General features: G+C 39.1%; 1 protein-coding gene and 2 pseudogenes across 3 annotated transcripts in view; 2 read left to right on the forward strand and 1 right to left on the reverse strand.

Moving 5' to 3' along the window:
• Window positions 1-26676, forward strand: part of Rnf144b (ring finger protein 144B) — a 191803-nt gene that overhangs the window by 54703 nt on the left and 110424 nt on the right. The window lies entirely within an intron of this gene.
• LOC147826216 (uncharacterized) lies at window positions 1876-12680 on the forward strand (annotated as a pseudogene). Its single transcript, XR_015439329.1, has one exon. The product of XR_015439329.1 is annotated as an uncharacterized LOC147826216 (transcript).
• LOC110349761 (translation machinery-associated protein 7 pseudogene) lies at window positions 13693-13882 on the reverse strand (annotated as a pseudogene).

The raw sequence follows: 26676 nt of genomic DNA on the forward strand, positions 1-26676 counted from the left end.
AAGAAATCAAAGACCTCTTCTCTGAAAACTATGGCACTCTGAAAAGAGAGATTGAAGATGATGTCAGAAAATGGACAGACATCTCCTGGTCCTGGGTAGGAACGATTAATAGAGTGAAAATGGCCATACTTCCAAAACTGCTATATAGATTCAATGCAAATTCCAATTGAGATCCCAGCAGCATACTTCATGGACCTTGAGAAAACAATCCAAAAATTCATTTGGAACAAGAAAAGACCCAGAATGGCAAAAACAATTCTAGGTAACAAAGACATGGCAGGAGGTATCACAATCCCCAATCTGCAAATATACTACAAAGCTACGGTGATAAAAACAACATGGTACTGGCAAAGAAACAGACCTGAGGACCAGTGGAACAGATTAGAAGATGCAGAAACAACACCAGACACACTCAGCCATCTCATCTTTGGTAAAGGAGCCAAACACCCTCACTGGAGGAAAGATAGCCTCTTTAATAAATGGTGCTGGAAAATTGGGCTTCAACTTGCCAAAGATTAAAACTAGACCTGTATCTCTCACCATGCACTAAACTAAAATCAAAATGGATTAAAGGTCTAAATATTAAAATAGAAACTCTGAACCAGTTGGAACAGAGGTTAGGCAGAACTCATGAAGACATCGGTGTAGGAAAAGATTTTCTGAACAAAACCTCAGTTGCCCATGAACTAGCACAAACAATAAGTGGGATCTCTTCTTATTAAAAAGCTTCTGCTCAGCAAGAGAAACCCCCAGCAGTGTGAAGAGACAGCCCACAATGTGGGAAAAAATCTTCACCTGCTTTTCCTCAGACACAGGTCTACTATCTCGAATCTATAAAGAACTTAAAAAGATCAGATCTCCCAAATTTGAAGACCCAATCCATAAATGGGCATCTGAAATGAACAGGCATTTCTCAGACAAAGAAGTAGAAATAGCATATAAATACATGAAAAAATGTTCAACATCACTGGTCACTTGAGAGATGCAAATGAAAACAACACTGAGATTCCACCTCACCTCAGAAAGAATGGCTGCTATCATGAAATCAACCAATAACAAATGCTGGCAGGGCTGTGGGGAAAGAGGAATCTTGCTCCACTGCTGGTGGGAGTGTAGACTGGTGCAACCACTGTGGAAATCAGTATGGAGATAGCTCAAAGAACTAGGACTGGAAGTCCCATTTAACCTAGCTATTCCACTGCTGGGGATCTTCCCCAAAGAATTAAAAGAATCATACCACAGTGATATATGTGCACCTGTGTTCATTGCAGCACAGTTTGTGATAGCTAAAACTTGGGGGCAACCCACATCCCCATCAACTGGAGACTGGATAAAGAAATTGTGGTTTTTTTATAAAATGGAGTACTACTCAGCCATAAAAAATGAGAAATTAGAGACATTTATAGCTAAGTGGATGCACATTGAGGCGATACTCTTAAGTGAAATAAATAGGACACAGATGTGTAAATACCGAATAGTTTCTCTGGTGTGAGAAACTAAAAGTGTAAATATGGACTTAAATGTATAATAGGTCATGTGAAATAGGAAGAAAAGGGGCAAAGGGGAAGGAAGTGGGAGGGATAGGGGAAAGGATAGAAGGGAATGGGATTAATATGAGAAAATGGAAAGATAGGAACAAAATCTTTGTAAATAGGGAGGACTGGAGGGGTTGAAGTGAGGGCTGGGCAAGGGTGAAACATAAGAACCAAGAGAGACTATGTATAGGTGCAAATTTTCAATGATGAATGTCATCATATTGTATACCTAAAATGTACCAATGATTAGAATGAATAATCGATAATGTAAAATAGGAAGAAAAGGTCCAAAGGGGTGGGGTATGGGAGGGGCAGGGGAAAGGAAAGAAGGGAAAGAAAAAATGATGAGAAATGAAAAAAATGGAAATAAGGTCTTTGTAAATAGGGAAGGGTGGCGGGGGTGAAGGGAGGGCTAGGAATGGGGAAAAAATAAGAACCAAGATGCATTATGTAAAGGGACAATTCCCAATGAGAATTGTAATTGTGTTGTATACCTAAAATGTACCAATAAAAGAATTTAACAGCAACAACAAAAAAGAATTGTGGTTCAAAGAAATCCAGACAAATATACATGACTCTGAGTGTCATTGCAGAGAGGATGGAAGACTTGACACAGGATTCTGTGTGAATCAAAATGAAAATCTCACTGACAGAAGAGATGAACATGGTCAAAGGAATGCAGGAGAGAAACATTGTAAAAATTGGCTTCGATTAACCTTTCAGTCACATCTGCCTGAACTGCAACCGTTTGAAAGGGAAAGGAACACTTATGAGTGGAATTATATTGAGCAGTCTATCAACAGTGATTCTTCCATTTCATCCAACCAAAGAAATCCTTCTAGTGTGAAAAAAAAACATTTCTCATGAATATGAAAATGATTTTCCTCAGTCTTTATCTTTCACCCAAGAACTGGTGATGCACATTAGTACAAAACCTTAATAATGGAATGAGTGTGGAAAAATTTTTACCCAAGGTTCACAGTTTACTATGCATCAGATAGTCCATGCTGGGGAGGAACACTTTATATGTGATATATGTAGCAAAGTCTTCAATCAGAAATCAAATCTTATAAGCCATCGGAGAATGTATACTGGAGAGAAACCTTATAAATGTCATGAATGTGGAAAAGTCTTCAGTAAAAAGTCATATTTAGCAGAGCATCAAAGAATCCATACTGGAGAGAAACCTTATAAATGTAATGAATGTGGCAATGTTTTCAGGTATAGGTCATCTCTATCAAAGCATCCATACTGGAGAGAAACCTTACAAATGTAATAAATGTGGTAAAGTGTTCAGTGGTGATTCAAACCTTGCAGAACATCTGATAATTCATACTGGAGAGAAACCTTTCAAATGTTAGGACTGTGGGAAGGCATTCAGTCACAATTCCTGCCTTACCTGTCATCTTAGGAGTCATACTGGAGAGAAACCTTACAAATGTAATGAATGTGGAAAGGCCTTCAGACAAAAGTCAGATCTTGCAAGTCATCAAAGAATTTTTACTGGAGAGAAACCTTACAAATGCAATGATTGTGGCAAGGTGTTCAGTGTTCACTCATCTCTAGCAAAGCATCGCAGAATTCATACTGGAGAGAAACCTTACAAATGCAATGATTGTGGCAAGGTGTTCAGTGTTCACTCATCTCTAGCAAAGCATCGCAGAATTCATACTGGATAGAAACCTTACAAATGCAATGATTGTGGCAAGGTGTTCAGTGTTCACTCATCTCTAGCAAAGCATCGCAGAATTCATACTGGAGAGAAACCTTACAAATGTAATGAATGTGGTAATGTTTTCTGTTGTAAGTCATCCCTAACAATGCATCAAAACATTCACAGTAGAGAGAAGCCTTACAAATGTAATGAATGTGGTAAAGTGTTCAGTTGTAGTTCATATCTTGTACAACATCTCATAACTCACACTGGAGAGAAACCTGTCAAATGTAATGAATGTGGTAAGGTGTTCCTTCGGAAGTCCCACCTTGCAAGTCATCGTAGGATTCATACTAGAGAGAAACCTTACAAATGTAATGAATTTGGCAAGATCTTTAAATTTCACACCTTGTGAATTATAGAATTCCCACTGCCAAGAAACCATAAAAATGTAACAAGTGGGGAAAAGTATTTTGTCCAATTTCCCATCTACATTATTAAACAGTTCATACTGGAGAGAAACCTTTCACAATGTAATGAAAGGGAAAAGTCTTTAGTCACAAATCCTACATTGGAAAACATCTGATTATTCATACTGGAGAAAAACTTCAGAATTGTAATGAATGCAGGAAGGTCTTCACTTTAAACCCATCTAGTAAATCATCAGAGAGTCAGAATTGGAGAGAAATCTTACAAATGACATGACTGTGGTAAGGTGTTCAGTTATACATCATCCCTAGTAAAGTATCAATCCATACTGGAGAAAAATCTCACAAATGTAATGAATGTGGTAAAGTGTTCAGTTGTAATTTATACCTTGGAGAACATTGGATAATTGACAATGGATAGAAAACTTTCAAATGTAATGAATATGGCAAGGTGTTCTTTTGCAGATCCCACACTGCACATTGCCATAGGATTCATACTGGGGAGAAAACTTACAAATGTAAAGAATGTGGCAAAGTATTCCGTCTAAACTCATTTCTAGCACATAAGAGAATTCATACTCCAGAGTGACCTTCAAAATGTGACAAAGTGTTCAGTCTAAAATCCCTAGCATATCATTGGAGAATTCATACTTGAGGGAAACCTTAGAAATGTAATAAATGTGTTGCATATCTTTAGTCAAATTTGACATCTTATGTCCCAGAGCACTCAAAGGGGAGTGAAATCTTACAAATTCAGTATCTGTAGCAAAGCTGTTAGTGTGTGTGTAAGCCTAAGTAAGCATATAATCCATACTGGAAAAAATATGGCTTAGTTTTCTGTGACAGTTCCTAACTTGGAATTCATTAGAAATTTCATCCTAGAGAGAGCTGATGGCTGAATGAGGCAGAAGACTTCAATCAGTGTAAAGTCTTTACAATATTGGACAGTTCCTGCTGTAAAGAAATTTCCTATGTGATCAGTAAAGAAAAAACAAAAACAAAAACAAAATAGACCATATACTAATTCATAGAACATGTTTAAGTAAATGCAAAGAAATTGAAGTTATCCCGTGTATATTATCAGACCATAGTGCAATTAAACTGGAGATCAATAGCATAAGAAACTGCAAGAACATCACAAACATGTGGAAATTGAGTAACACTCTTCGGAACAACCAATGGGTCACAGAGGAAATTAAAGAAGAAATCAGACAGTTTTTACAATTAAATGGTAATGCCAGTACAACATGTCAGAATCTATGGGACACAATGAAAGCAGTTCTACAAGGGAAATTCATAGCAGTAAATGCCCACACTAGGAAAACAGAGTGAGCTCAAATAAACAACCTAATGCTGAATCTTAAGCTCCTAGAACAAGAAGAGCAAAACAAACTAAAAACTTGTACAAGGGAGGAAATTTTAAAGATCAGAGCAGAAATCAGTGCAATGAAGACTAAGAGAACAATACAAAAAAATCAATGAAGCCAAGAATTGGTTTTTTGAAAGAATAAATAAAATCAATAAACCCTTAGCCAACCTTATCAAAAAAAGGAAAGAAAAGGCTCAAATCCATGGATTTAGGAATGAAAAAGGTGAAGTCACAACAGATCCAGCAGCAATTCAGAGGTTCATCAATATGTACCCTAATAAAATGGAAAACACAGAAGAAACGGACAGATTTCTAGATACATATCAATTACCAAAGTTGAACAAAGAAGATATAAAAATTCTAAACACCTCAATTACAATCAGTGAAATTGAAAACGTAATTAAAAATTTACCAACAAAGAAAAGCCCAGGTCCTGATGGCTTCCCTGCTGAATTTTACAAGACATTTAGAGAAGAACTATTGCCACTACTCTTTAAACTTTTCAATGAAATTGAAAGGGAAGCAATACTTCCAAATTAATTCCTGGAAGCAAGTGTAACTTTGATTCCAAAACCAGGGAAATACCCAACAAGAAAAGAGAACTACAGGCTAATCTCCCTAATGAACATAGATGCAAAAATCTTCAATAAGATACTGGCAAACAATACAGAGGGTCATCAAGAAGATCATACACCCTGACCAAGTCGGATTTATCCCAGGGATGCAAGGATGGTTCAACATGTAAATCAATAAATGTAGCACACTATATTAACAGAGTTAAGGACAAAAACCATATGATCATCTCAATAGATGCAGAAAAAGCATTTCACAAAATTCAACACCCATTCATGATAAAAACCCTGCAGAAAATTTTATCTCATCTTGATAAAGGCTATCTATTAAAAACCAAAAGTGAACATCATACTCAATGGTTAAAAACTGAAAACCTTCATGCTAATATCAGGTACAAGACAAGGATGTCCACTATCACCACTCTTGTTCAATATAGTTTTGGAAACATTAGCCTCAGCAATTTGACAAGAGGAAGAAATAAAAGGAATAAAGATAGGAAAGGAAGAAGTTAAACCGTCATTATTTGCTGATGATATGATACTCTACAATGAAGACCCAAAAAACTCTGCCAAAAGACTTCTAGACTTAATTGATAGATACAGTAAAGTAGCTGGATACAAGGTAAACACTCAAAAATCAATAGCCTTCTTGTACACAAATAACAGTCTCACTGCAAGAGAAATTAGGGAAACAATCCCTTTCACAGTAGCATCCAAAAAAATGAAATATCTGGGAATCAGTCTAATGAAGGAAGCAAAAGACCTCTACGTTGAGAACTACAACACTGAAAAAAGAGATCGAAGAGGATATAAGAAAATAGAAAGACATCCCTTGTTCCTGGGTAGGAAGAACCAATATAGTGAAAATGGCTGTACTTCCAAAGCTGATATACAGATTCAATGCAATCCCAATTGAAATCCCAACAGTATATTTTACAGATCTAGAGAAAACAATCCAAAAATTCATTTGGAACCACAAGAGACTTAGAATAGCAAAAATAATTCTAGGCACCAGAGGCTATACTACAAAGCCACTGCAATAAAAACAGCATGGTACTGGCAAAGAAGCAGACCCAAGGATCAGTGGAATAGATTAGAAGATGCAGCAACAACTCCAGACATACTCAGCCACCTCATCTTTGACAAAGGAGCTAACCATCCTCACTGGAGGAAAGATAGCCTCTTTACTCTTCTTCTTCTTCTTTTATTTTGGTACCAGGGATCGAACTCAGGTCCTTGTGCTTGCAAGGCAAGCGGCAGAACCACTGAGCTAGATCCCCAGCTCTGTTAGCCTCTTTAATAAATGGTGTTGGAAAAACTGGATTTCAACCTGTCAAAGATTAAAACTAGACCCATACCTATCACCATGCACTAAACTAAGATCAAAGTGGATTAAAGAGCTAAATATTACAGCAGAAACACTAAACTTGCTGGAAGATAAGTTAGGTAGAACTCTTGAAGACATTGGCATAGGAAAAGACTTTATGAACAAATCTTCAGTAGCACAGGAACTAGCATAAGAATCAACAACTGAGATCTCATCTTTTTAAAAGGCTTCTGCTCTGCAAGAGAAACTACCAGCAGAGCTAAGAGATAATCTACAATGTAGGAAAAAATTTTTATCAGCTGTTCCTCAGACAAAGGCCTACTATCTAGAATATATAAAGTACTAAAAAAAATCAGACCCCCTAAATATAAAGACCCAATTCAAAATTGGGCATGTGAAATGAACAGACATTTCTCAGACAAACAAGTAAAATAAGCAAATAAACATATGAAAAAATGTTCAACATCACTGGTCATTTGAGAAATGCAGATGAAGACAACACTGAGATTCCACCTCACCCCAGAAAGAATGGCTGCTATCAAGAAATCAACCAATAACAAATGCTGGTGGGGCTATGGGGAAAGAAGAACACTGCTCCACTGCTGGTGGGAGTGTCGACTGGTGCAACCACCATGGAAATAAATATGGAGATACCTCAAACATCTAGGATTAGAAGTCCCATTTGACCCAGCTATTCCTCTACTGGGTATCTTCCCAAAAGAAATAAAAGAATCATACTACAGTGATACATGCTCACTCATGTTTATAGCAGCACAGTTTGTAATAGCTAAAACTTGGAAACAGCCCAATTGTCCGTCAACTGGAGACTGGATAAAGAAGATGTGGTTTCTTTTTGTTTGTTTTTTTGGTACCAGGGATCGAACTTGGGCCCTTGCGCTTGCGAGGCAGGCGGTGGAATCACTGAGCTAAATCCCTGGCCCAATTTTTTTTTTTTTTTTTTTGGTACCAGGGATCGAACTTGGGTCCTTGCGCTTGCACAGCAGGTGACGAAACCACTGAGCTAAATCCCTGGCAGATGTGGTTTCTTTTTATAGAATGGAGTACTACTCAGCTATAAAGAACAAGAAACTAGAGACATTTATAGCTAAATGGATGTACATTGAGGCCATACTCTTTAAATGAAATAAATAGGACACACATGTGTAAATACCAAATAGTTTCTCTGGTGTCAAAAACTAAAAGTGTAATAAGGATCAAAATGTATAACTGATGTTGTGTAATAGGAAGAAAAGATCTAAAGGAGTAGGGGAAGTGGGAGGGTTAGGGCAAAGAAAAGAAGGGAAAAGAAAAATATGAGAAAAGGAAAAAAATGAAAACAAAGCCTTGTAAATAGGGAAGGGTGGAAGGGGTGAAGGGAGGGCAGGGGAATAGGGAAAAAATAAGAACCAAGATACGTCACATAAAGGTACAAGATCCCAATGATGAATGTAACTTTATTGTATACCTAAAATGTACCAATAAACTTAACGGAAAAAAAAGAAAGTCATAAATATTAAGAGGATTGCCAACAAGTCTGCAAGAGTTCAGGCTATGGGCAGGCAAAAATGGGGAATGTGTGACTCAGATAACCAGGAAGTCATTGAGAGTAGAGATAGGAATAGCTGGAGCACAGGTTCAAATGATGCTAAAGTACTCTACTTCTACAGCTCTCAGCTCTATTCCTCAACTCCCCAGCTGTGCTTAGAGTTTCAGATCCCCCATCCTGCTTCCTCTTTTTGGGTAAGTATTTGAGAATTCTAGTGAAATGGAGAACTTTGGATTAGCATGTGCCAGATGGCTGCCTGGTGGGGTCCTTTGAACACATATTAGAAGTGATGATAAAACTAAAATAAAAAGTAAGAGAAAAATAAAAATTAAAGGTTTGTTTGCATCCCATTCCACTTTTATGGAATGAAAGTTACATGTTTGATTTGCAAGAGGTAAGATGGATCAGGCAGCAGAAAGACAATCTTTCACCCTCAGGATTATCCCTTAATCCCTTCTCCCTACCGCCCAAAATACAGGAATTTGGAGGTTGGTTTCTTTAACTATAAGGGCATGGGGAGTTGAGGTAGGAGAGATGTTGCCAATTATCTGCACTTTAATGTGAAATAGAATAATCAGATCATTTTCCAGCTTCTGGCCATGTTCCAGCTGAACTAAATAGGAATTATGGAGTTGGAAGAGAGTAAAGATGAGATGTGGAGCACATATACACTCATCACAGGAGCCTCAGGCACCTGGGGAAAACAGAGGGTGCCTAAAACAGCACCTGGAAAAGAGAGAAGGGCAGAGGGGCCAGCCTGTTCTTTCCAGTCTTATGCAACCAGGCGCTCCGTCACCTGGCCAGCCGGTGTCATTTAATGTGTGTGAGGTCCCTAGCCCACTGGGAATTTTGAAAGGAACGAGCAGAGTTAGATTTCATAGCTTCTTTTCCTCCTTTGCAGATTCTCTGGTGAAGGAGACCTGGGAGAAGTTTCCAAGGGGGACTTGGGGTTAAGCACTTGGAGACAGAATTTCTTTGTGGGAACAGTTTATGCTTGATTCAGCTGTAAATTCCTATGGCCAGGACTCAGAAAAGGCTGCAGGGTAGATTTATATAACTTAACCCCCTAGTAGAAGGAAAGCTTCCTTTTACTCGGAGTTGTTCTTCTCTAGCTTTGTAACAGAGGATTACTCAGTGAGAAAGTAGAGTGTGTGGAGTCTGACAGGAAGGAGGTTTCTAGGTCAGTGTTGCTGACCTAATTCTGCATTATGTTTTCATTGAATGGGTTGATTATTTTTATAGCCTTTTCTGGTAAGTGAATTACCTTCACTACTTTCATTTTTTCCATGTCCCAACTTCTACTTCCTTACCACGTTTTACATGAACTTGAAAATTCACTCCTTAAGCTATTCTTTTAACTCAATAGGAGCAATATCCTTCGTTTTGAACAGCAATTTTGTGGCTGGTATTGTAAACACTGGTCTTGTGCATAATTTGTAGGGGGATAAATTAATATTTGTTGTTACAGCTTTAAAGGGACTAGGGTTTTGGTGTCACATTTTAATGTTTTATGAACCAATGGAATCTTTTTACTTTAATCGCCTTCTTTGGGTGATTAAATATGTGTCACCAGATCCGGCTTTTTTTTTCCACTGACTCTGAAAACTATTTCCTTGTTAAACAAGTAAGTTACATTTACCACATACTATGATCACTCATTTTTTTTGACCTTCAATTTTATTTTTAAAAATCACTTTAAAAAATATGTTATCTTTACATTTCAAAACTGGGCTGATCCTGTTGTGTTGTGGTTAGCCTGAGTATTTGAGAGACATTCCAAATTCCAGTTCATGGACATTGCGGTTTGTTTGTTTTTTAAACTTGCCCAATTATGCCGGATTTCAGGCTGGTCTAACATACTAAAAAGACTCTTTTGTCTTGTGTAAATCTGACTTTGTATCAGCTCTCTGCTTTTCAGTAAACTTTGAGATTCTTTTCAGCTCCAGAAATTAGGTGAGATTAGTCACTAGATTAAGCAAGGCTTTTAGAAGTGCCCAATGAGCAAGACATCAATGCTTGAGCATTAATGTAAATAATGAAGATATTTGGAAAAAAAATGATTTCCATGGCAGTATAAAGCCCTCCTTGTTGCAGGTATTGTGGGTGTGACTAGTTTGGGTGAAAATTATGTCAAATGTCACCAAGTACATTTAGTAATTTTTTAAGGAATAATTACTCTCTCAACTCCATCCCCAAGGATAAATTTCTTTTATAAGAAGTGATACAATAAACATTTTGCAAGAAATATAATTTAAAAATTTAGCTGCATGTTTTGCACATTAAATATGCAAATATAGTTCTGCTTCTTTTTCTTGTTACTAAAGGGAAAAATAACTTTAGTGGAAAAAAGCAGAAGTGCAAGGTCCTGAGTTCGATGCCCGGTACCAAAAAACAAAACAAAACGAAACAAAACTTTGGTCTCTGCCCTTCACTATGCTGCTTTAGCATAGCTGTGTTAGCTGAGCAGGTTGCTCTATTCACGTAGTTCATCTTTGTAGCAGCCTTAACTAATTTGGTTTAGAATCAGATTAAAACAAACAAAAGTTTCTTCTCTTTGTGTGTCCAAACCCATAATTTAGGCTGTTCTGAACTTTCAAAAGGAAGTTTAGCTGGTTTCTTTTCTCCAACCACAATTTGATATAATTTTCTTAAAAAGCATGAAAATTGTGCCACATTCAGTGATCCTAGAGTTAGTTGTTTAGAGAGTGTACCTTATGATGAGGAGAAATTAGGTGGACCACCATGCGGGATATTCTTCTGAGTAGTGGAGAGAAAGCAGGGCTTGGAAACTAGAGATTAGTCTTCATCAGCTCAGCAGGAAGAAGTGGCAAGTTTGGGATTCCCCATCTTTGACCTCAGTGTTTCAGTGGGGTCTTTGTTTTCATATGGGCTTTTTCCTGCCCCTCATTTCCTTTCCATTTTTTCTCATACAAACATTTCCTAAAATGTACTAATATTTGGATGCCCCCTGAGCTTTGAAAGGCACTTTCTTTGGGTTCAGTCTCTGAGGGCATTTAGTTCTGCTGTACGTTCAGCAGAATAAGGCATGCAGAAGTATTAAGTTTTCTTACGTTCCTTCTTGAGTCATTTCAACTGTAGTTTCTCTTCCATTTGCTATGTAGAAAACAGAGGCCTTTGGAAGCAAGGAATCCCCAAACCACAAAAGGTCTACTTGAGGGTCATGCAAGCCAAACCGCTTGTGCTTCCCCATAGAACTCCAACTTTTGCTTTACGATTGGCAGATGCTGCAAGGAGAGCTCTGGCCTAAGCAACTGTGAAAAGTAAACTCAGCTCCAGTTCCACAGCCAAACAGATAGAACATAATTGTGTCAACTTGCAAATTCTTATTAAACTGACAACCAAGGGATTGACTGAGACAGGTGATTTATAAAAGGAAATTTGGGATGGTGAGTAAGACTAGAACCAGGTTGGCATTAACTCAACCTGCTTTAGCAGCTTTCTAAACGACTAGCCAGTCAACCTTGATCTGAGATCTTTTCATCCATAAAGACAATACATAATGTTTAGGTAGTATGTAGGAGTGATACACATATTGTGATGTCTAGGACAAAGTAATTCCTCAGTGAATGGCTCATTTCTTCTTAAAAGTATTCATTTATAAAGATTTTGTTGTGTATATGCCAATTTCTTTGTGACTGACTAGTTGAATAAAGAATGGCAGATATTGTACCAAATGTGCTCATGGATCAGGTAACTTGACACGCTATTTAATAGTATTGATATTACTGGAGACAATTCCGCTGCCTCTTGCCTGGTGAGCTCCTATTTGTCCTTTAAGCCCCGCTCTTTCACACCTTGCCTCACCCTCCAGATAGCAATTGGTCTTCACTCTCATCTGTGTTCTTTTGTACCCTGGCCATTATTGTGTTACTACCTTTACCTCAAGATTCCTACAATCTTCCCTTCTTGACTGTGAGCATTTTGAGGCAGAGAATATTTTATTCATTTTTCCCTCTTCTTCCCTTCTACTGTGCAGCATAGGACCTGACGTAGAAATAACCATTAGTCGGACTGAATTTAACTTAACTGAAGCAACTACCTACACAGAAAACAGGGCCATGTAAAATAGCTGGGCCTCAAAAGACTGCTGGTTCCCTTTACAGCCCTTGTTTTTTGATCTGGGCCCCAGTGTTGGTGTAGTAACAGATTGCACATCACCTTTGATGTCATTCAGGAAGGTGACCGTCAGTCACGGCCTACAATGTGATGTTATTCGGCTGCCAGCAAATGTCAGGTTTCTTGTGGCTTTGTAGTTGGATTTGCTGTTTGTTTTCTGGGGCATAAGTGGCTGCGCAGTTCAGCCTTCTGGAGTTAAGAAAAGATAGCCAATGTGACCCCAGGGAGTATGAGGTCAGGTATCAGCTCAGGAATTATGCTCGGGTGTCCTGAGTTTCCTGGTGAGAGTATTCCAATGGGTTACACTTTCTGTCTTTTACCTGGAAATAGGGGCATGTCTATTTGTAGCCTCTATTCACGAACAGGTTTGTGTCCTTCAATATCTCTTTAATAAAATAGGAATACATTATTCCACTTATGTTGGCAGTCAAAAATTATAGGGACAGCTTTATGAAAAAAAACCCTACTATTTTTATGTACAAAGTTATTTTTTATTTAAGTTGCTGTTGAAGTGTAGATTTCTTTGCAGAACTTTTATGTTCTTGAGAGGAAGATATAATTTAAATCTATGCCCTGTATCTCCCTCAATTTTTTGCTATTCTTTTAGTAAGTCTATATTTCTAATTCCAGAATTGATTCACCTTTGTTTATTGGCCACAAACCCCTAAAGGTAAGATGATGAGGGGATTTCCCTGGATGAACACAATAAGAATTGTATTGTATAATTTTAAAACAATAATAAAGCCAACTACAAGTTTTCCAGTATCACTATGCACTGATTATTCTAAACAAATTTCTGAAAACCTCTTTTGTTGGCTTAAATTCTAAACCAATGCTATGGTTACTGTTGAATTTTAAAGATGTACATGTAACCTACAAATGGGCAAATTTGTATTACTTATTCTTTGATAAATGTTATTTTTATGTAGAAGTTCATTCACAGAACTCCCACTTACTAAAAGTTGTTTTTTTTTTTTTTAAAGTTTCTTTTAAAATATACAACTAGCACCAAGACAATACTGGATTGTACCTATAGGGGGAAAAAGATGTTATGGCAGGGAAGATTCCAGATGTTTAGTAGGATTGGAATCAAGGGTCATTATCATCTCAGGCACAAAAACAACTCACTTTTTGTCAGATTTCTTAATGCCACCTGTGGCTAGGGGACCCTTCCCTGCTGCCGTTGCTTGTAGCTCCCAGAGTTTCACGCCTTCTTTTTGTTTGTGTTGAAAGCTTTCTCTTCCTTATCCACCTCCTTGACAGTTTCTCGGGCTGTTTCAGGGACTTGTTTTTGCCACCTTCCTGGCCAGACATGACGCCTGCTACTTCTTCCCCAGATTCTGCTCCTAAACTCAAAACAGAGGACTCCTGCTGAAACAGTTGGCTCATGACACACATGGAGTGAACAGTACACACACATGTGCACACACACACACACACACACACAAAGTGGAGATTTAGTATCTCATGCAGTTTCTGTGGCTGGTAATATGGGGATAGCTTAGGGTTTGGCTCAGGCTCAGTCCTCAGGGACTGGGCTTCCAGTCATTTGAAGGCCACAGGCCGCATCCCCTGTTATTGCCCAGAGTTACTGGCTGGCTGTGTGGGGTGGGGAGACCTTGGTTCCTCTCCAGTTGAGGGTCCCCCAGGACTGTTCATCATGGCGTCTGGCTCCCCGCAAAGAGACTTCTCCACATGCGCTCATTTTGAGAGTCAGCGCTGTTGGAACTCATTTCAGGGTAGCTGGAGTCTCCGATCCCTCCAGTCCTATGCAGGTCTGTGATTAAGCCATAATTTGAGATAAACAGTGATGGCCCAGTGATTGGACAGGTGAAGTGACCACTTTTCTTTGCTTCAATTCTGTCTATCTTTGTGACTATTTCAATTTTAAATTTGTATTTAAAATGTGAAACAGTACAGACTGTTGTTGTGGCTTGTTATCTAGATGTCCTCCCAAAGCCTCATGTGGTCATAGGTGGGGAGTTTCAAAGGTGGCTGGATTAGGGTGTGTGGATGTGGATTGAGGGTGTGATGCTGAGATTAAAGATGTGAATAATGGAAGCGTCACCCTGGTTTGTACCCTCCATGGACTATAAAGGGAGAGAGGGAAGGCAGATCTGCTGTTTCTTCTTTGTTGCTTCTTTCTTCCTGCCCTGCAATGGACTGTTTCTCCTCCACGATGCCTCTCTGCCATGCCACCCTGCCTCGAAGCCAGCTGACTATGGATTGAAATCTCTACCAACTGTGAGCTGAAATAAAGCTTTCCTCCTTAACTTGTAGGTGTTGGGTATTTTATTATCTCAGCAACGAGAAAAGTAAGACAACCATAAAGACTTGGAAGTGCTGATTTTAGTTCACATATGACATTTTGTTGAATTTGTGCAACATCTTGAAGATGAAAATTTAATTTTCTTTTCGAATTCTTGTTTTAAAACAAAAGAAGGAACAAGAATATATGTTATATCAGTATGATTAATAGTTACCTAAATTGTAATCTTTCTATTTCGTTTTTATTAAAATTAAAACATTGAAACATATCTTATTATAATATTTGTTATGTATATATATGAAAATTTATATTCATTATTCATATGGACCAATATATAGGTCTAAGTTTTTCTTCTCTTTATTCCAAAAATACATAAAAGAAATTAAAAGTATTGATGCATTACCTTTCCTCCTTTTACAAATGGTAATATTTATTTGCTTATCAATTGATTGATTGTACTGGGGGTTTAACCCAGGGCCTTTTCATTGAGCTTACATTCCTAGATCTTTTCTTTTTTTTTCTTTCTTTCATTATTTTAAGACAGGATGTTGTTGAGTCAAAAATTGCCTAGGCTAGGCTCAAACTTGCAATCCTCTTGCTTCAGTCTCCTAGAATGCTCGGATTGCAGGCAGGTGCCATCATGCCTGGCTATTTTATTTTACTTATTTTAGTTTTTTTTTTTTGAGATAAAGTCTTGCTGTGTAGTTCAGGCTGGCCTTGAACTCGCTAGCCCAGGCTGGCCTCAAACTTACAGTGATCCTCCTGTCTGCAATTCTTTAATGTCCCCTGTTTGTTTGGCACAAGATGAAACATCCTAGTCCTTGGCCTCTTCCCACAGGGCCCACTTTCTGCTAGATGAGAGTCAGAGCTACTCTGAGATGACCACCTGAGCGATGCATTAGCCAAAGAGTGCATTAGCCACCTCACATAAAACAAAGATATTTCCTGAAGATGCTTAGACAGAGCAAATCATGGTGTGGATTCAGGCTAGTGGGGGGAATGTCAACAGTGTTTTTGGAGAGAGAATTCTGGCTTTGGCATTAGGAAGACAAGGGTATAAATCCTGGCTCCTTAAATTTAAAATTTAAATCTGCAGTGTTGGGATTACAGGTGTATGCTACATGGCCGGCTGTATATATATTTTATTTCCACCTCAGGCAGTTTCCTTTTTTTTTTCCCCTTTCTTTACAGGTGCTTCTTGAGCATTTGTTATGTTCCTTGAAGTACTTTTTCCCAGTGATGACAAACTAAACAAAGTCCCTCCACACCACTCGTATGAGAGTAACAGTTAAATGAGAGACGTAGACAAACAGATATTTAAAATACCACATAATATGTGCTCCCATGGAGCTTTGTCCAAATGGGGGAAAGGATGATCCTCAAACTAAAATATATTTTTCTAAAACATTTTCTTTTGAGAATTTACCAGGTTTATTGCTCATGGATGTACATCAAATAATTCCTGGGTACAATAGGCTTCCTTTTCATTTGTTGCCTGGAATGTATTAAACATTGGGTATTGTTGCTTGCTTTGAAGGTTCAGTGGGTCGTTTACCAACAGAGAAGTCATTATCAGTGTAGCACACAAAGGAGATTGTGAGTTTGTAATGTATGAAGGAAAAACAGTAGGTACAGATTTCAAGTGGATTGGGCTAAGGGTGGGAAAGGTGAGTGCAGTTTGTGTTGAAGCAACGTTAAATTATAGATACTGTCAGCTATGATTTCTCGGATGAAGGAAAGAAAAAAAGCCACGAATGAAACCTTGAACCATTAATTGTAATTTGTCTGATATAATACAGTCTGTTCAGCCCTTCATGCCCAAGGGAAGTAAAATTCACAGTAGAAGGTTTGAAAAATAATAAACTCTTCAGTCAGTTTCAGTCAGGCTTATTTTCTCCTTTTTAGTCATGTTTGTTTTGCAAATTTGTAGATAAATCACAGTAGGAGTGCAATAAAAAAGATTGAAGCATAAAATAATTTTAAATATTTACTTATTATTTATTGCCATCAGTGGAAATCACTGCCCGTGTCTCCACTTGTTCATTGGACCTTCTTTTCTTTTATTTATTTTCATTGTGTATAATTTTATTTACTTAGGTATTATTTTATTTCTTTTATCAGGGATATGTTTTCATGGACCTTCTTTTAGGTAGGACTCCACATTGTCACATCTGCTTCCTCACTCTAACCCACTCCACTTGCCCCTGGCCTTCGAAGGGAATTCGTGACTGGCGGAAACTGAAGCACCTTGGCCAGTGCTTCAGTGATGGCTGGGACTCCCCTCCAGGTTTCCACCTGCTGTCCAGTTCCAGCCCATGCCTTTTGGCCTAGAGCTGCCTTGTAGCCCACAGGAAGAGACCCAATGGTTCATATTCTGGGATCAGAGCTATACCACCTGGACGGTGCATCCTCATGCAGCTGCTGCAGGTTCTTCACCAGCCTGTTTAGACCTCCCTGGTGTGGTCTAGAGGTTTGCATGCCCCCAAATTTATACTGTTGAAATCTTAAGCCCTAGAGTGATGGTAGTAGGAGGTGCGTCCTTAAGGAGGTGATTAGTCATGGGTGCCACGCCCTCACGAGTGGGGTTAGTACCCTTATAAAAGGGACTTGAAGGAGACTCTTTGTCACTCCCACCTTGCGAGGTTCTAGTGAGAAGATGGTCTATAAACTAGGAAGTAGGACTCACCCAACACCAAACCTCCCTTGATCTTGGATTTCCCAGCCTCCAAAGCTGTGAGAGGTCCATTTCTGCTGTTTAGAAGCCACCCAATTTATGGTATTCCATTATAGCAGCCCATATACACTGACCACCCCTACTTCACCTCTCTGCAACTTGTCTTTGTGCATCTTGCCCTGGGTTTTTGAGACCCTTTCTGTTTAGCTCTTGGGCACAAAGTCCCAGGATTGCTGAGGCCTCGGCATGTGCCTGTTGGCGTGTGTCTTGGTCACAGAAAAGGCAAAAGGTAGTAGCCACTCTCCATTGTTTTCATAAATGCACAGGTATTCTCTCCAGATCACTGGCTGGAATACTTAAAGTCCTTGGAATTAAGCAGATGGATTTATAATCTCTTTCTCCTGTCCCAATACTCGAGAAGCAACCTAAGGCAGGACAAAGGGACTGCTGTTGGGTTTCCTTGCAAGTGTCGGAGGCTTTGGGTGTTCTTTCAAGACAGCATCATGTCTTGTCATTCTTCAAAGTGGGTGAACCTCAGCCATTTGTCCCGGCTTGCTGTGATATGCCCTGAGAAGCAGCAAGTCTGAATGCAAGTCCTGTCCCCTTCACAGACCTCAGGAAGCTGCGTCTTTTCTTGGAGTGAAAGTTCTCCACAGCTCCCATTCTGCAAGACTCCTTTCCCAGCTGGCTTGTCCTTCAGTGTCCAGCCTGTCAGATACACTGGGAATCTTTCTCTTGCTGCTTTGTGGTTTGCATAGTGCTGTACAACTGTTTGATTCTATCACTGGGTAAGGCAGTATGATGTGACCATGACAACAAGGATAGTTCTAACTCTCCGAGTAAGTGAAATAATATGCATATAGCCTGAAGCACAGGGCTTGATACACATGGTAGGGAAGCAGTAAACATTAGCTTGCTCCATTCTTTCTGTGCATTTTTTGTGTTTTTCCTGGCAGGAAGTAATGTGTGAAAAGGCTTTTCCACTTTTGTTTGCTGAGCAGTATTACTGTTAAGATATTCTTGTTAGGATAGCAGATCTTGATCCTCTATTGTTTGGGTTCAAATTCATTTTCTAGGCAACTTTGGCTGTCTTAGGCAATTTATTTAACCTTCCTGCCTGGGTTCCCTCATCTGTAGAGTTACCACTTAGAAGAGTTTTTATTCATAATATTGTGAATATTAAGTTAGTTAATATATTAAGTGCTTATGAAACCATGTGCCTGGCATATAGTGCTAAGTATTTTCTTTTTTTTGTTTTTTTTGTATCGGGGATCAAACTTCGGTCCTTGTGCTTGTGAAGCAGGCAGTGGAACCACTGAGCTAAATCCCCGGCCCAGTGCTATGTGTTAATTACCTATAGTATTTAAATATGAAATAAATATTGCGTTATATTAGTAATAAAAATAAGGCTGTAGAAGTCTCAGCTGTATAAAGACTTGGGCTTTCATTGCTATGCAGCATTAAGTAAGGTGAACCCTCTTTTTCTAGTTCAAGTTTGAGCTTGGGGGGTTCCAAAACTGGGGTAAAAACATCCCCAGCAAGAAACTAAAATTTCTCAGTTTTTACTTACTATCCTTTTTCGGTTCCAGAGTTTCTGCTCAGTAAGATAAATGTACTTCTTAAACCCCATCCTGAGAATCACCTGGGGCACTGGTGAGCAGTGGACTAAGGAGCTTTGGCCCAGACCTGAATCAGAGTCTTCAGGGAGGGGCTGTGGAGTCTGCTGTATAACAACCCAGACAAAAATACCACCCAGAGACACTAACCACCGAAACACCCGGGTAGCTTTAAGAACCACTTCTGTCCGAGTCTCACACACGTATGTGCTGATTTGTTTGGCATATATGTTTAAGGACTTCCCTCCTGATATTTCTAATGTAAGACAAGATTGAAAATAACTAAGATAGAGAATCAGACTTAGGTCAATTCTTCTCAGATACTTCTCAGAAGTATCAGGGTGCATATTGAAAATACAGATTTATAAACCCCACCCCCAGCCTGCTGAATTGGACTGTATGGTTATAGGGTTGGGGTAAGGTTGGGAGTAGGGATGTAAGACCCTAGAATTTACATTAAAACGTACTTTCCATATAACTCTGCATGCTGGCATTGGAGAGCTACCTACTGAACAGTGTTTCCCCTTAGTAGGCATGTGTGAAAGTGCCTAAATGAATGACACTGAATTATTATTTCCTTCTAGATCAGTCTATTGGAAATATGTTCATTCATGTACTATCGGTAAATTTACTACTTACTGTCTTTTGATTGGTATAGTGCGGTGAATTTGAACCTTTTACAACTTTCAATGATAACAAATATCCCACTGCAGCACATGTGCTATAGGTTCGCCACCACTGGAATAGGGTTTCTAGATAATTGCCTGATTTTTAATATGCTTTGATTTTCCCTGGTAGAAATTTATGGGAGTACTTCTTTGACTTTTGCACAGCCATATAAATGTAGCAGGTCAGATGATGGAATTGGGTACACATGCTGGGGAACACAGCGGACTGGTTAAGCAGGCTGTGCATCAAGGTAGGGTGGCTATGTTCTCAAGGCTGTTAAATCAAGTGTCTGAAACCATGGAGTGCTAGTTGTGGGTTTATGGAGAGAGATGGATGCATCAGGTAGCCAAAGCCTGGTGGTGTTAATAGTTATGTGGTCAACCTTTCCTGTGATCAGATTCAACTTTCGCCTCCTAATAAACTGATATTTTGGTTTCCCAAGCAGCTCATCCAGACCCTTGCTATGTAAAGTGTGGTCCATGGATGAGCAGTTCTGGCATGATTAGGAGCTCATTAGAAATGTACATTCTCATGCCCCACCCCACCACACCCAATTTGTTGGGTTTTTCTGTCTGACATCCTGTTTTTTAATATCACACTCCCTGGTTTCTATTATTATGAATCAGCCTCCATGAGATTAACTTCAAGATACTGATGAAGTAATTGCTGAGCCTGTGAAGCTGAGAGCTGATTTTGGGCAGAGGTGAATTCATCAAGAGAATGTCACTGAGCTGGTGGCCAGTTGGCCTTCTTCAGGTGACCTTTCTTCTTATGTTGTGGTACCATTTAGTTTCAGAGTTGAGAACCCACTCCCGGTTGCTGCAGATAACTGCACAGGTCCTATTTTCACTCTGGCAGCCTGTGTGTTATAATGAACTCCCCTCCTTTCTAGCTGCAGGAGCATATAGATGGTGAAGAAAAGAGCCTTCTTGAAATTCTAGAGTATATCTGTCTGTCTGTGAAGCCTTATTAACACTTTCCCCATTTTTAAAGACTAATTACTTGGAGTAGTTTTGGGTTCACAGCAAAACTGAGAGGAAGATACAGAGATATCCTATATACCTCCTACCACCATGCGTGCATAGCCTCCTACGTTATCATCCTCCCCTACTGGAGTAGAACATTTATCATTTTTCTAATTAACTAAGGTCCATACTTTACTCAGACTTCCTTAGTTTTTACTTATTATCCTTTTCTGGTTCCAGCATGCCATCCAGGATACCACATTACAGTAATTTAGTCATCATCTCTCCTTAGGCTGCTCTTGGCTAAGTTTCTCAGACTTTCCTTGTTTTTGATGACCTTGGCAGATTTGAGGAGCATTTTTAGGCTATCCCTCTGTTGGGATTTGTGATTTGTGTGGTGTTTCCCTTCTGATTAGACTGGGGTTATGGCTTCTTAGGAGGAAGACCACAGAAGTGGAGTGCCGCTCTCATATCATCTACAGCAGGGGTGTGCACCATCAGCATGGCTTATCACTGTTGGTATTAGCCTTGCCACTCAGCTAGGGTGGTGTCGGTTGGGTTTTTCTATTGTAAATCTCTTCTTTTTTCCCCCTCTACCTACCATAATCATCAGAAGGGAGTCACTATATGTCATGTACATTTAAGGAGTAGGTTGTCATGGTCTGCTTTTTTCAGGGTAGAGTATCTACAGGTATAAATTATTTGGAAGTTTTCTACATGGGAGATTGGTCTATTCTCCACCATTTATTTATTCGTTGTTTATTTATATCATTATGGATGTACTGATGTTTATTTTATGCTTCATGCTGAAATTTAATACTACCTTATTTTGTTTCTCAAATTTTAGGTATTTCTGTTTTTGTTTTTCTGCTGTCCTATAGAACTGTAGGACTTTTGTCTCTGGCTGGGTCCAAAACTTACCTGTAGGAAAAGAAAGTAAGTACTTAACTGCTATGATTCAGTGGCATTACTACCAATCCTAAAATCAGTGCTGCTTGAAGCACTTACTTCTTGTATTAGTTTACTAAAGATCCCATAACAAAGAACCACAGACTGAGTGGTTTAAACAACAGAAATTTATTTTCTTATAGTTCTGGTGGCTACAGGTCCAAGATCAAAGTGTCAGCAGGCTTGGTGTCTTTTGGGTCTTTTTCCTTGGGTTTGTAGATGGTCTATGTTCGCCTTATAAGGACATCAGTCAGATTGGGTACGGATGCATCCTCCAATGACTTTATTTTAACCCGGTTACCTCTTTAAAGGCCACATCTTCAAATATACAGTCTTATTCTGAAGTACTGGGGGTTAGGACTTACAGGTGTTGATGGAATGCCATTCAGCCTGTAACATTCCTTAAAGGTGCTTTGGACAGCTGCCAACATGAACCCCAGGGCCCCAAACAGGTGTGTAGGGAGTGAGAGGAACTTCACAGTAGGCTGTGTGAGTGAGATAGTAGGGCATTAAGATGCAAGCTGCACTTTCTGTGCAAGATGGTTCTGTCTGTAATTGAAAAATATCTTACGTTAGCTGCCTGATCACACACAGAATCTCTAAGAATGAATTCTTGGCGTGATTTACATCTCGGGGTGATTACATCTTTGAATACCTGCTACTCAGCGTGGTATAGCAGAGCCTCTGTCTCTAGTCTTAGCTTAGAATTTTGTTATGCAAGAACTGGCTCAATGTGTACCTTGCCCAGAATGGGTATGGGCATTGTGCAATGCACACATGTCCCTGGATCCTAAGCCCCAGCTCTGAAGCTAACTAAGTTCATTGTGACCTTTTTAGACTACAGATCTTGCTGGTTGAATGTGGTTCAGTGCTCTTAGCTCATTCAGCTGTGGCAGAAGGTGATGATGTTGAGTTTGAGTATTTCATGTTTTATGTCATACAAGTGTCTGCTGAGGCCAGTAACAACTTGGGAAAATCGACCTGATACAGTCAGGACAAGGAAATGCTGTTTCCCTTGATTTGATCCATGTGTTCTGTATGAATGTATTGAATATTACACTGGCTCTATTAATAGGTATGTCTTACTTAAAAAATGAAATATGTTTTTAAAAATGAGGTTGATTTGAGCAAAAAAGAGCAATTATGAATGTAGAAAGCCTGATCTGTGTTGCTGATTTCTTCATGTGAGGTAGAATCCTAGTTGCCTTCCCACATTCCACTTTCACATTTTGCTTTAGCAACAGAACTTTGGCCCACTTAAAGATCATACTTCCCAGCCCCCTTGCAACCAAATGTGGCCTCATGATTAAGTTTCAGCCAATGTGATGTAAGCAGAAGTATTGTGGGAAATTCTTAAGGCTGTTGAAGTGGGTCCTTCCAGAAGGGGTACACATTGTTTTCCTCCTTTTTCTTTCCTCTTTCTTTTGCTTTTGGATGTGATGGCTGGAGTTTCAGCATGCATCTTGGACCATGAAATGTGAAAATAGAAGCCAGAGTGAGGACTGTAGAACAGGAAGACAGAACAAACTTAGGTTCTGAAAGACTCAAGAACCTGCAATACATGTACAATTATGTATGGACTTTAATTAAAATTTTTTTTTTTATGGTTGGGGAGATTGAACTCAGGACCTTTGCATTGAGCTACATCCCCAGCAACTTTTTGTTTTATTTTTGTTTGTTTTATTTTGAGAGAGGTTCTCACTAGGTCACTAAGTTGCCTAAGCTGGGCTCATATTTATGAATTTCATACCTCAGTGCTGGGATTACAGATGTGTACCACCATGCCCAAATAATTTTTTTCTTAATGTGGAAAGGGAAAAAAATCTTTTATTTTAAGGCATTTATTTTCTTTTTTGTTATATGCAACCAAATGTAATTTTTTTTTTTTTTTTTTTTTTTTTTTTTGGTTATCGGGGATTGAACTAGGAATCTTGTGCTTGTGAGGCAGGTGGCGGCACCACTGAGCTAAATCCCGGCCCCCAAATGTTATTCTTAATGAACCCCGAGTACACATTAAATCATCAGGGGAATCTATTTAAAAATACTACTGCCTGGACCTCATCTCCAGAGATTCTGATTTCATTGGTTTGTCATAGAAACTAGTCAAGTGTCATTCTTAAAAAGTTCCTCAAGTGATTCTAATGTGTGAGTCAGGTTGAGAGCCACTGTCATAACTGACATTGTCTCCTTCAAGTAACTGCTCTGAAGAATTGTAGTTTCTGATTCCACAGTGGGCACATGTTATCTTTCTGTACTGCTAGGCAAGGGAATGGTACGAAGTATCACCCAGAAGGGAAACTAATTTGAAACGATGTGTGTTGTCACTCTTGAAAATAATTTTGAGGATTTGAATGTTAATGTGGTTATCAGTAGATTATGAAACTCAAAATAGTGATGGAAACTACACAATGTAGCTTTGACTTTTGAGGAAATAAGTAAAGCCCCAGTCTTGCATACTTCCCTTCTGTTCGCCAAGTTCATTTTTGGAGTTTACAAAGTGCTTAGCAGCAGATGGCTGGGAATAAGTAAGTGTGCAGTAAAGCTGAGCTTCATAGAGGGAAACAAAGGCAGCTTTGGGGTTTTATTTCCATGAACACAACTAATGCTTGGGCATCTGAAGAATTGATGGGATGTCAAAACCTAATTTAATTTCTCAGGCTATCTGTTATACCAATTTGAGAATGATTTCCCTTTCTCCTACAGTGTTCTTTAGCTTCAGTTCTTTTTCAAAGTCTTAGAGTGCTAAGCCCTATTTTTATTTTAACATGCATACTCTAAAGGTTGTGATTTATAGATCAGTGTCTAATATTCACAACCTTGTGTTTGTCAGTAGCAAGAGCAGCACTTGTCATATGGTGATAGAAGTGAGATGTGAATTGGTGTCAAAACTCTCCTTTCTCCAGTTTCTTCTGGATTGTTTGCTGCAAAATTTTCTGAGAGAAGTCATGGTGGTGGTAGTGGGAGAATAACCAAAAAGCATCTAATCAATTTGATTGTGAATGTTGAAGAATGTTAACATATTGTGTTTTATTCCTTCACTAGCATATCCATCTAAGCATTTTAGTTTAAAAATAATTACCACAATTAGTTTCTCAGCCTACTGGTTTAGATCAAGTGATACCGATGTATTGTTCCATTAGAAATAATGTTAGAAATGTGTTTTAGAAATATCACTGTTGGAAATAATGAACAACTGTTGGCTGTGAGTAACAGAAACATGGGTAAAATTGGTTTATGCAAAAAGGAAAATTTACAAGTCCATATAATGAGAGGTACAGGTGTAAAGTGTTTCAGGAGCGATTACTTTAAGAGCTCAACAATGTTACTAAGGACCCTGTTGTTTCTGCTGCCATCCTCAGCTTGGCAGCTTGTGTCTAGGAGTTGGCTGACAGGCTGCAGTGTTCTCAAGCATATCTGCATTTAGCAATGGCCAGAGGAAGAAAAATGAAAGTGGTCACATGCTTTTTACTTAGGTGCCCTGTTAAGAACAGGACTTTCCATTGAGTTCTCCAACTGGTTGTCCCCCGAGGTACGTTGGTCAAAACTATGTCATCTTTTTCCTAGGTGATGCCCTGGAGAGGGTCAAAATACTCTGAAAGACTTGTACAGTGGGCATCTCCCCTCTCTTCATTCCCCATACTAGAGAGGGATTGGTCTCCCTGAAGCCCATTATGTTGGAGATCTCTAATAGCCTTCTGTTGGTCAATGGTCACTGCCACTGATAAGGAATATTCATGAGGATAATAAGAGTATGAACGATTAAGCATAATACAGTAGTATTGTGTAGTATTACACTACATGCACCAGGTGTAATTGTGCACACTAGGTAGTAGCACACATATAAACAGGGAAAGGCAGAGGACATGACAGGGAGCCTGAGGACGGGCCTGTGGTAGGGGCCTGCAGAACTTGGGAATTGGCCCAGCCTCTGAAGCCTTGCTGAGTGTTCCCAGCAGTGTGGATACTCAGCCTGTGCGTCAGCATCGTTGATATGTTGGTGGCATGGTTTCCATTTAAAACTACCAGAAATAATTTCAGATGACTGTTGATGTGTATGTATGAATTTGTGGAACTATGTATGTCTATGGGTATGGAGAAGGAATGGAGGAAAACTTACCTCATGAAAATTTTACATTTACAACTATTTCTAAAAAGTTTTAATGTGACTTCTGAAAAGCATTACCTTTTGTACATAATAGTTTCTCCTATTAAGTCCTATAGTAATCTGGGCACCATGGAATACATCTGTAATTCCAGCGCTCTGGGAAGCTGAGGCAGGAGGAATGTATAATCAGGTCCAGCCTTGACAATTTAGTGAGACCCTGTCTCAAAATAAAAAATATAAAGGGCCAGGTATTTTGCTATTGTTTGCTTGCTTCCAGTTCACATTTCTTCTCTTCTACTTTCCAGATCTTCTTTTGTGGACATCAGTATTGACCTCCAAGGTCATCTGTCCCGTGGGCCATTTTGATGTTTACCTTGCCTGAACTTTCACCACCTTTCTGGTCTGTGATCCTCTCTTTGCTTCTCAGAACTTTTCCTTCCCTTGCTTTTCTTGGTTTTCTTCCTACTTTCCTGGCCACTCCTGTTTTTAATCCTTGGCTACCTCTATTCACTGTTCCTACGAGGTTAGGTTTGAAGCTGATTTTACCTCAAACTTGTATTACTCTGCAAATAAATCATTCTATGGCTTTCATCCAATAACCGTAAGTAAACTGACTACTCCTCCATCAGTATTTTTACAGGGCTGTTGTCATAGAGCTTACTAGACATTTTCACTTGTATATTTCATTTTGAAACCAGCATGCTTAAGTTCGGACTTGTGTTTTCTCTCCAAAATCGCCAATCCAGTTGATTTTTTAGAAACATGGAAATCAGCATTGAACTGTTGGGCTCCTGGGTCTTCAACATCCCACGAATCCCCCTGTCTTAGCAATTCTAGGTAATGTCCGAGGCAGTTCACTTCA

The sequence above is a fragment of the Heterocephalus glaber genome, unplaced genomic scaffold, assembly GCF_053883595.1.
Source record: "Heterocephalus glaber isolate CG9 unplaced genomic scaffold, H.glaber_assembly_v1.0 deba00001472, whole genome shotgun sequence".
NCBI lineage: Eukaryota > Metazoa > Chordata > Mammalia > Rodentia > Bathyergidae > Heterocephalus > Heterocephalus glaber.